This window comes from Canis lupus, chromosome 13, assembly GCF_011100685.1.
Source record: "Canis lupus familiaris isolate Mischka breed German Shepherd chromosome 13, alternate assembly UU_Cfam_GSD_1.0, whole genome shotgun sequence".
NCBI classification, from domain to species: Eukaryota; Metazoa; Chordata; class Mammalia; order Carnivora; family Canidae; genus Canis; species Canis lupus.
The window spans coordinates 9,973,688-9,982,748 of NC_049234.1; the positions used below are offsets into that span (position 1 = coordinate 9,973,688).

The following is a 9,061-nucleotide window of genomic DNA, read 5'->3' on the forward strand; positions in this document are numbered from 1 at the left end:
AGGATACAAAATCAATGCCCAGAAATCAGTGGCATTTCTATACACTAACAATGAGACTGAAGAAAGAGAAATTAAGGAGTCAATCCCATTTACAATTGCACCCAAAAGCATAAGATACCTAGGAATAAACCTAACCAAAGAGGTAAAGGATCTATGCCCTAAAAACTATAGAACACTTCTGAAAGAAATTGAGGAAGACACAAAGAGATGGAAAAATATTCCATGCTCATGGATTGGCAGAATTAATATTGTGACAATGTCAATGTTACCCAGGGCAATTTACATGTTTAATGCAATCCCTATCAAAATACCATGGACTTTCTTCAGAGAGTTAGAACAAATTATTTTAAGATTTGTGTGGAATCAGAAAAGACCCCGAATAGCCAGGGGAATTTTGAAAAAGAAAACCATATCTGGGGGCATCACAATGCCAGATTTCAGGTGTGGTCATTAAGACAGTGTGGTACTGGCACAAAAACAGACACATAGATCAATGGAACAGAATAGAGAACCCAAAAGTAGACCCTGAACTTTATGGTCAACTATTATTCGATAAAGGAGGAAAGACTATCCACTGGAAGAAAGACAGTCTCTTCAATAAATGGTGCTGGGAAACTTGGACATCCACATGCAGAAGAATGAAACTAGACCACTCCCTTTCACCATACACAAAGATAAACTCAAAATGGATGAAAGATCTAAATGTGAGACAAGATTCCATCAAAATCCTAGAGGAGAACACAGGCAACACCCTTTTGAACTCAGCCACAGTAACTTCTGGAAAGATACATCCACGAAGGCAAAAGAAACAAAAGCAAAAATGAACTATTTGGACTTCATCAAGATAAGAAGCTTTTGCACAGCAAAGGATACAGTCAACAAAATTAAAAGACAACCTACAGAATGGGAGAAGATATTTGCAAATGACGTGTCAGATAAAGGGCTAGTTTCTTTCCAAGATCTATAAAGAACTTATTAAACTCAACACCAAAGAAACAAACAATCCAATCATGAAATGGGCAAAAGACATGAACAGAAATCTCACAGAGGAAGACATAGACATGGCCAACATACACATGAGAAAATGCTCTGCATCACTTGCCATCAGGGAAATACAAATCAAAACCACCATGAGATCCCACCTCACACCAGTGAGAATGGGGAAAATTAACAAAGCAGGAAACCACAAATGTTGGAGAGGATGCGGAGAAAAGGGAACCCTCTTACACTGTTGGTGGGAATGTGAACTGGTACAGCCACTCTGGAAAACTGTGTGGAGGTTCCTCAAAGAGTTAAAAATAGACCTGCCCTATGACCCAGCAATTGCACTGCTGGGGATTTACCCCAAAGATTCAGATGCAATGAAACGCAGGGACACTTGCACCCCGATGTTTCTAGCAGCAATGTCCACAATAGCCAAACTGTGGAAGGAGCCTCGGTGTCCATCGAAAGATGAATGGATCAAGAAGATGTGGTCTATGTATACAATGGAATATTACTCAGCTATTAGAAATGACAAATACCCACCCTTTGCTTCAACGTGGGTGGAACTGGAGGGTATTATGCTGAGTGAAGTAAGTCAGTCGGAGAAGGACAAACAGTGTATGTTCTCATTCATTTGGGGAATATAAATAATAGTGAAAGGGAATATAAGGGAAGGGAGTAGAAATGTGTGGGAAATATCAGAAAGGGAGACAGAACATAAAGACTCCTAACTCTGGGAAACGAACTAGGGGGGATGGAAGGGGAGGAGGGCGGGGGATGGGGGTGACTGGGTGACGGGCACTGAGGGGGGCACTTGACGGGATGAGCACTGGGTGTTATTCTGTATGTTGGTAAATTGAACACCAATATAAAATTAACTTATTAAAAAAAAAAGAAACCAATTATCAAAAAAAAAAAAATTCTGAGTACCACCTTCACAGTACTCTCCTGCTATTCAGCAGTGCTGGGTTCTTTGTACCCAGCCCCTGACATCCAGCACTGCCGCTGCATGCAGCCGGGGGAAACTTGGGTGTCCTCTGGGCCAAAAGCCTTGGAGGCACCAACATGACAGCTAGAAGCCCAGCCTCACAGAAACTGAGGGCTGCGATGTGAACCTCTGACAACCTTTCCTTCTTAATACCATCCACCAAGAACTGAAAATTAAATTGATAACACCAAAGAAACTGATAATCAAAATATTGCGAAAAATGCATAGCAAGGGCAAGACAAGTTTGCAAAAACATTCTCAGTGCTGAAAGATCCTTGCAGAGACATTTGAAACTCAGAAATTTCATCTGCAAGTCTCCATGTCTGCCTCCCTTTCCAAAATGTAAATTCTTCAAGGGTAGAAAATTTGGCTTTTTAAGCTCTTTCTTTGCAACAAACACAATGTCTGGTTGGCACTTAGTAAATATTTGTTTAGTGAACAACTTTTCCCCAAAATAATATTTATCCCAATAGTTCATGAAGATAATGAAATAATATTTATATTCTTTATGATATGAACTGATGGTAATAACTGATAGCTCTTACATTGGACACAAAAGCTTTCAATTCACATTTGCATATGATATCTCATGTTTATCTTTGCAAATCCTCTGTAGAGAATGTATCATTTATTTTCATTTGTTTAAATCATTTTTACCATTTTATGCAGAAGAATGCAAACTTTCAAATGTCTGCCTGTTTGCAAGATATCAAATAAATGTTTTCCATGTAAAAAAAGTAATTGAAATCCCATCCTGTTTTCATTTCACCATCTTTTCAGTACTTTGGACAGTAACTTAGAACCATTGGTTTATTTGATCCTTAATTCATTCATCAATTCAATAAATGTTATCAGACATCTAGTTTGAACTAGACTTCATCAGTAAACAAGGTATAGAGTTCTGTCCATTGGTAAACACCAAAAGAATTTGTGCAAATAGGGGAAATGATATGTGCAAAAAGCTTTGAGTTTCTAAGGAATAAAAATGATGTGCTTTGGAAACGGGCCCCTACTACTTTATTACATGCGTGGCCCAGTAAGTGTTCTAGGCCCTTTACATACGCCATGACATTGACTGCTATAAGTATACAAGGTAGATGTTATCCTTAGGCTGCTTTCAGGTGACAGTGTACCCATTTTATAGAAAAGGAAATTGATCTAAGAGAGATAAAGTTATGTCAGGTCCCATTAAGTGAAGGAGCTCAATTTAAAAACATGTCTGCTAAATACTCAAGCCCACTTTCTTCTTCCCAGCTTATCTGTGATTTCTAATACAATGACACTTTAAAAATTCCGAATAAAAGAGCTTCAAATGTATATTTCATGCTTTGCCTGTTGTGCCCAAGAGAGCATAAAAGTTTCTTGTTAGCTTAACAACCATGCTGCCTCTCTGCAACAGTTTACCATTCCTCATTTGTTGAGGTCCTTGGGCCAATTCTTTTCTTTCATGGTAGGACACTTGCCTTGAATCCCAGACTGACTTCACTACTGTCTTCCCTTCTATACTCTCGCTGGGCCCAAATGGTGCTTTTAAAAAGACCAGAGGATATACGAGCCAAAATACTGGGGAAATAGACAGTAAGTGTATACCAACAAAGAGAGGAATGGTAATGGAGGTCTTGGAGGGCAGTTATAGCAAGGAGACCAGAGGGAAGGAGAAACAGTGTCAATGGCTAAGCTCTCAGAGCACAGCAGTGCACAATTTGGTTTTGGTAGGAGTGGGAGACTATACAAATATACAAACTTGTATTTTTTATAAAATTTAATGTAAAATATTGAGCAACTTCCCTTGACAATCATCCTCCAAAATAACAATAATAGTAATCCATTGAATTAGTGTTTGCTGTATAACCACACAAAAATTTAGTGTTTAGGTGAGATTCAGCTGAGTGCCTCTTCTGGTCACAGAGGGGATAGTTCCTGTGTCAGCTGCAGCGTCGACCAGGGACCAGTGTGAGGAGTTTCAGCTGTGTATACTGCTCTCTGCTCTAGGTAGCTTCCCATCCTCAGGCAGGCTTCCAAGGGAACAGTGGAAGTACTCAAGGCCTCTGGAGAATGGGCACGACATCATCTCAGCCACATCCTAGTAATATACACAAGGCATGAAACCAGCCCAGATTTAAGATAGGAGCAAATAAAGTCTGCTTCTTGATGCAAGGAGCTGCAAAATCACATTGCAGAAGAGTGTGACTATGATGTGGATCAAGTTTTCATCCACATCAACTTTCAAGTTTTCATTGTTACACCAAGCAGAGTAGCCGATTCCAAAGAAAGTGTGTCTTATATAAAGAACTTCCAATTTCCAGGGACTCTATTAGAATTTAGAAATAATAACAGGGCTTTAAACTTAATTTTAACTTTAAACATTCCTCTCCACCCATTAAAACAGCAACAGCAGTAATTGTTTATTGAACACTCATAATATGTTGGAAGCTTTGCATTTAATCCTCTGTGTAATACTGCAAGATAAGATATATGATCTGTGTTTTACACATGGGAAAAGTCAGAGAGGTTCAATGGCTTGCCCTGGGTCACAAAGACAGTGTCAGGCCTGTCTTATTTCAAAGCTCATGCTTTTCCCTCTCTATTACACTCTAAATTGGCATCTGAGGGACGCCTGTGTGGCTCAGTGGTTGAGTGTCTGCCTTGGACTCAGGTCGTGATCCTGGGGTCCTGGGATTGAGTCCCTCATCAGGCTCCCCATGGGGAGCCTGCTTCTCCCTCTGCCTATGTCTCTGCCTTTCTGTGTGTATTTCTTATGAATAAATACATAAAATCTAGGTAGATGATAGATGGATAGATAGATAGATAGATAGATAGATAGATAGATAGATAGATAAGTAAAATTGCCACCTGAAAACCCCTTTGGAAATTTATTTTGCATCCTGGGTGTAATAACATCTGCACCAAATGGGAACACCAGAAATTGAAATACTGTAGTGGATATAATGAATTGGTTTTACCTATCATTTCATTCTCCTGCTAGCATACATTCCTTTATTTGCTACAGAGACTGGAAAACTAAAGTCTGCATTTCCCACAATCCCTTAAGTGTAGGGTTCTGAAGGTGATTTAGTTATTTGTTTAGGTGGCTTAGTTTATTTTATAGCAACTGTAAGATTTTATTTGGTTCACTTTTAAATTTTTATTTTTAAATAAAAATTGTATATATTAAAGGTGTACAACATGATTTGAGATACATAGAGTGAAATTATTTCTACCATCAAGCTAAGTAGAATATCATCTCCTCACATACTTACCATTTGTGTGTGTGTGTGTGTGTGTGTGTGTCTGTGTGTAGTGAGAGGACCTGAAATGTACTGTCTTAGCAAATTTCCAGTATTTGATACAATGTTATTAATTATAGTCCTCATACTATACAAGAGATCTCTAGAATTTTCATCCCGTGTAACTGTTCTTTTTTTTTTTTTTTTTTTTAATTTTTATTTATTTATGATAGTCAGAGAGAGAGAGAGAGAGAGGCAGAGACATAGGCAGAGGGAGAAGCAGGCTCCATGCACCGGGAGCCCGACGTGGGATTCGATCCCGGGTCTCCAGGATCGCGCCCTGGGCCAAAGGCAGGCGCTAAACTGCTGCGCCACCCAGGGATCCCGTAACTGTTCTTTTTTAAATTTTTTTTACTACTAGACACTAAGAGTCCTGCAAGGGCTGGTAGCATATTTTTATTGTTGCTTTTGTTTTCCCTTTGGTTATCTATCACCTAGCACACTGTACCTAGCACATAGAATATGTTAAAACATGCATTTTTTATTGTGGTAAAAAATTTATAAGATCTGATCAATTCTCTTGATAAATTTTTAAGTGTACAATAAAGTATTGTTAAGATAGTATAAGTGCAGTGTAAGAACAATGTTGTACATAACTTTTTTACCCTGCATGACTGAAACTTTATAGCCACTGAACAGCAACTCCTCATTTCCCTCTCCCTCTAATCGCTGGTAACCACCAATCTACTTTCTGTTTGAATTAGTTCAATTACTTTAGATCCCTCATGCAAGTGGGATCATGGAGTATTTGTCCTTGTGTGACAGGCTTCTTTCACTTAGCATTACGTCCTCCAGGTTCATCAGTGTTGTAGCAGATAATAAGATTTCTTTCTTTTATGGCTGAATAATATTCCATTGTGTATAGAATTACATTTTCTTTATCCACTCAGCCTTAAAGGACATTAAGGTGGTTTCCACTTCATGACTATTGTGAATAATGTTGCAATGAACACAGGAATGCAAATATCTCTTTGAGCACCTGATTTCAATTATCTTAGATAAATAACCAGAAGTGGGATTGTGAGGTCATATATTTTTTTTAATTTTTGAGGAATCTCTATGCTATTTTCAATAGCAGCTGCATTGTTTTACATTCTCACCAAGCACGTTACAAGGGTGTCAATTTCTCCACATCCTTGGCAACCCTTACTATTTTCTGTTTTTGTTTTTGCTTTGTTTTTTATAATGGCCATCTTAACATATGTGGGAGATGATATCTGACTCATTTTAATTTGCATTTCCCTGAGGATTCATGATGTTGACTATCTATTGACATACTTGTTGACCATTTGCATGTCTTTTATTGGAGAAATATCTATTCAAGTCTTTTGTCCATTTTTTAATTGAATTATTTGAAGAATTTTGTTTGTTTTTTTGTGGGGGTTTTTTGTTTTTTGCTTTTTACTATTGAGGTGTATGAGTTTCTTATATATTTTCAATATTAATTGATATATTTGAATATCATATATATATATATCTTATATACATTCCCATATACAAAATGGGAGATATTTTCTCCCATTCTGTAGATTGCCTTTTTATTCTGTTGATTGTTTTCTTTGTCATGCAGCAGCTTTCTGATTTAATGTAATTCTGCTTGTCTATTTTTGCTTTTGTTATCTGTGCTTTTGTTGTCATATCAGATAAATTACTATCAAGACCTAAAAGTGATTGAGTTCTGGAAATAAGATTAACTAGCCTAAAATTGAGAACCAAAAGTGAGGAATATGTCACTCTTCTTTCTTTTCACTGTTACTTTTGTTTTTGCTATCAATCAAGATGGCGAAGACATTGGTTTTTCCATTGGCTATATTAGAAAAGGTCCTAATTTCCAGTCATCAACCTCATGAGTGATGCATTCTGAACATCCACTTTATAGGTACAGGTACAGATTGTAAGAGGTGGTATGGTTATAGCTCTGGCAGCAATAGCAAGAGATAAATGTAGACTATCCTGACTGTGGCAATGGTGGTTGGAGCTGAAACCCAAAACCTTCCCCATCACAGTAAAGGCAACAACATCTTTAAAGGTCCACTTTTGCACATGGTTTTGGGATTCATCCCTGAAACTATAACATAGAATTTGTTGCTACATCCAACCCAACAATTCTGTGAACCATTTGATACACTAGAATAAACTCTTTTCTATATAAATTCACTAGAGTGGATTCCAACTATACAGCTAAAGTCTTTTCTTTTTCATTTCTTTTTTTTTTTTTTTTCAGCTGAATGCTGAGCAGTGCAGCCATTAACATTATTATCTGGATTATAAATATCTTTTTAGTTTAATTTTCTACAGTGGAAAAAAAGAGGGGAAAAAGAAAAAAATATCCTTGTCTGGTCCATAGGAGTTCAAGCTGTATATGACCTTCACACCTGCATCACTCTCTACTCCCACATTTACTGAATATACTTCTCCACAGGGTGCCCAGGGGAGACAGCTGGTAGCATGGTCTCATGGAGACAAATCTACACTTAATAACTTGAAAGCTATGGAACAGATATACTGACTATATTTAGACCTCACATAGCACAGCAGGAACATTTAAATTGAAGCTATGAAACCAAAATTGAAAGACTATTAGTTCTAACTTAGTCATTTCATCTAGATATACCACCTGTGTGCACCCAAGAGTTTCTTGTTCCATTAAGGATTTCATGTTTAAATTGTGTTTGTGGGGTGGGTTTAAATGTAAACCAACAGCAGTGGGAATGGAGTCACAGGAAGAATGAAAGATAGGAAAGGAGAAGGGCCACAGTACCTGGCTTTGCTGTGCCCTCTCAGCTTCTCTTGGATTGCTTTCACTCTCATCCTCATCTATTGGTCCCCACTCTCCTATTTCCCTTTTTCAACTTCTGTTCTATATTCCCTTCACTTCAGGTTGTACCTCAACCCCACTGCTTTGTTTCTCTTTCCTCCCATCTTTATCCTTTTATCTTCTTCTTAATCAAAAGAAGAAAGCAAAATTGCAGAACAAAAATGTCCTACAAAAGGTAAAGCGAGCTCCTACTTCAACATCTAATGCCTGGCTCTCTTCTCTTCTCTTCTGCTTCATTCAATCATTTTTACATCTGAAAAATGACCCAAATGAAAGTAAATTTTAAAAGAGAAAGTAGTTTTTAAATAGTATCTACTACTTTCCATAATAGCTAAACAAGAATATTTGTATTGTGATTATTATTCAAAGCCAACTCAAACTATTTAGCAAACATTTATTCCATTCCTACTCTATGTTCACCCTCACAATGGCTTAAGAACTGGATAAAACATGATAAATAAGGCTCAGTTCCCACCCCCAATCAGCTAGTAGGAAAAACATATTCATGCAATTATGAAAAAATATGATAAATTAATACTCCAGTTTAGGCCAGAATCTCAGTGTCACCTTTAATACTTCTCTGGAAGGAGCTGGACCACTCTGCTTCACCACATGGGCTAGCACATTTCCTCATACATTGTTATTGATTGTTTAGTGCCTCCATCCCTAGCATGCCCAATCTAAAAATCCCCTGGGAGCCCATTTGCTATGGGATATCCAGGGAACATCATTCAGGTCTTAGCTTGCTCACAGAATCTTCCCTACCTGCCCTTATTCATGTTTCATAGTAAAACAGTGTTAATTGAACATAGTTGCCTTCCCCTAAAGATGCCTTTGTTCTCTCAGCTCAAGGGTAGGAGATCCAAGTTAGCTGTGATGGAGTAGCTGAGGCAGAGTTCAGCAGGAGTGGGCAGCAACTATGTATGATATAGTGAACTTTGTTATCACCATGGCTGAGGATATAATCTAGACAGGTCAGCTTCT

At 37.8% G+C, this 9,061-nt stretch overlaps 1 non-coding gene across 1 annotated transcript; it reads left to right on the forward strand.

Annotated features, from left to right (window-relative positions):
- The first annotated feature begins 7,956 nt into the window (after window positions 1–7,956).
- MIR8836 (microRNA mir-8836) lies at window positions 7,957–8,091 on the forward strand. Its single transcript, NR_128782.1, has one exon. It is a non-coding gene; the product is annotated as a microRNA mir-8836 (primary transcript).
- The last annotated feature ends 970 nt before the right edge of the window (window positions 8,092–9,061 follow it).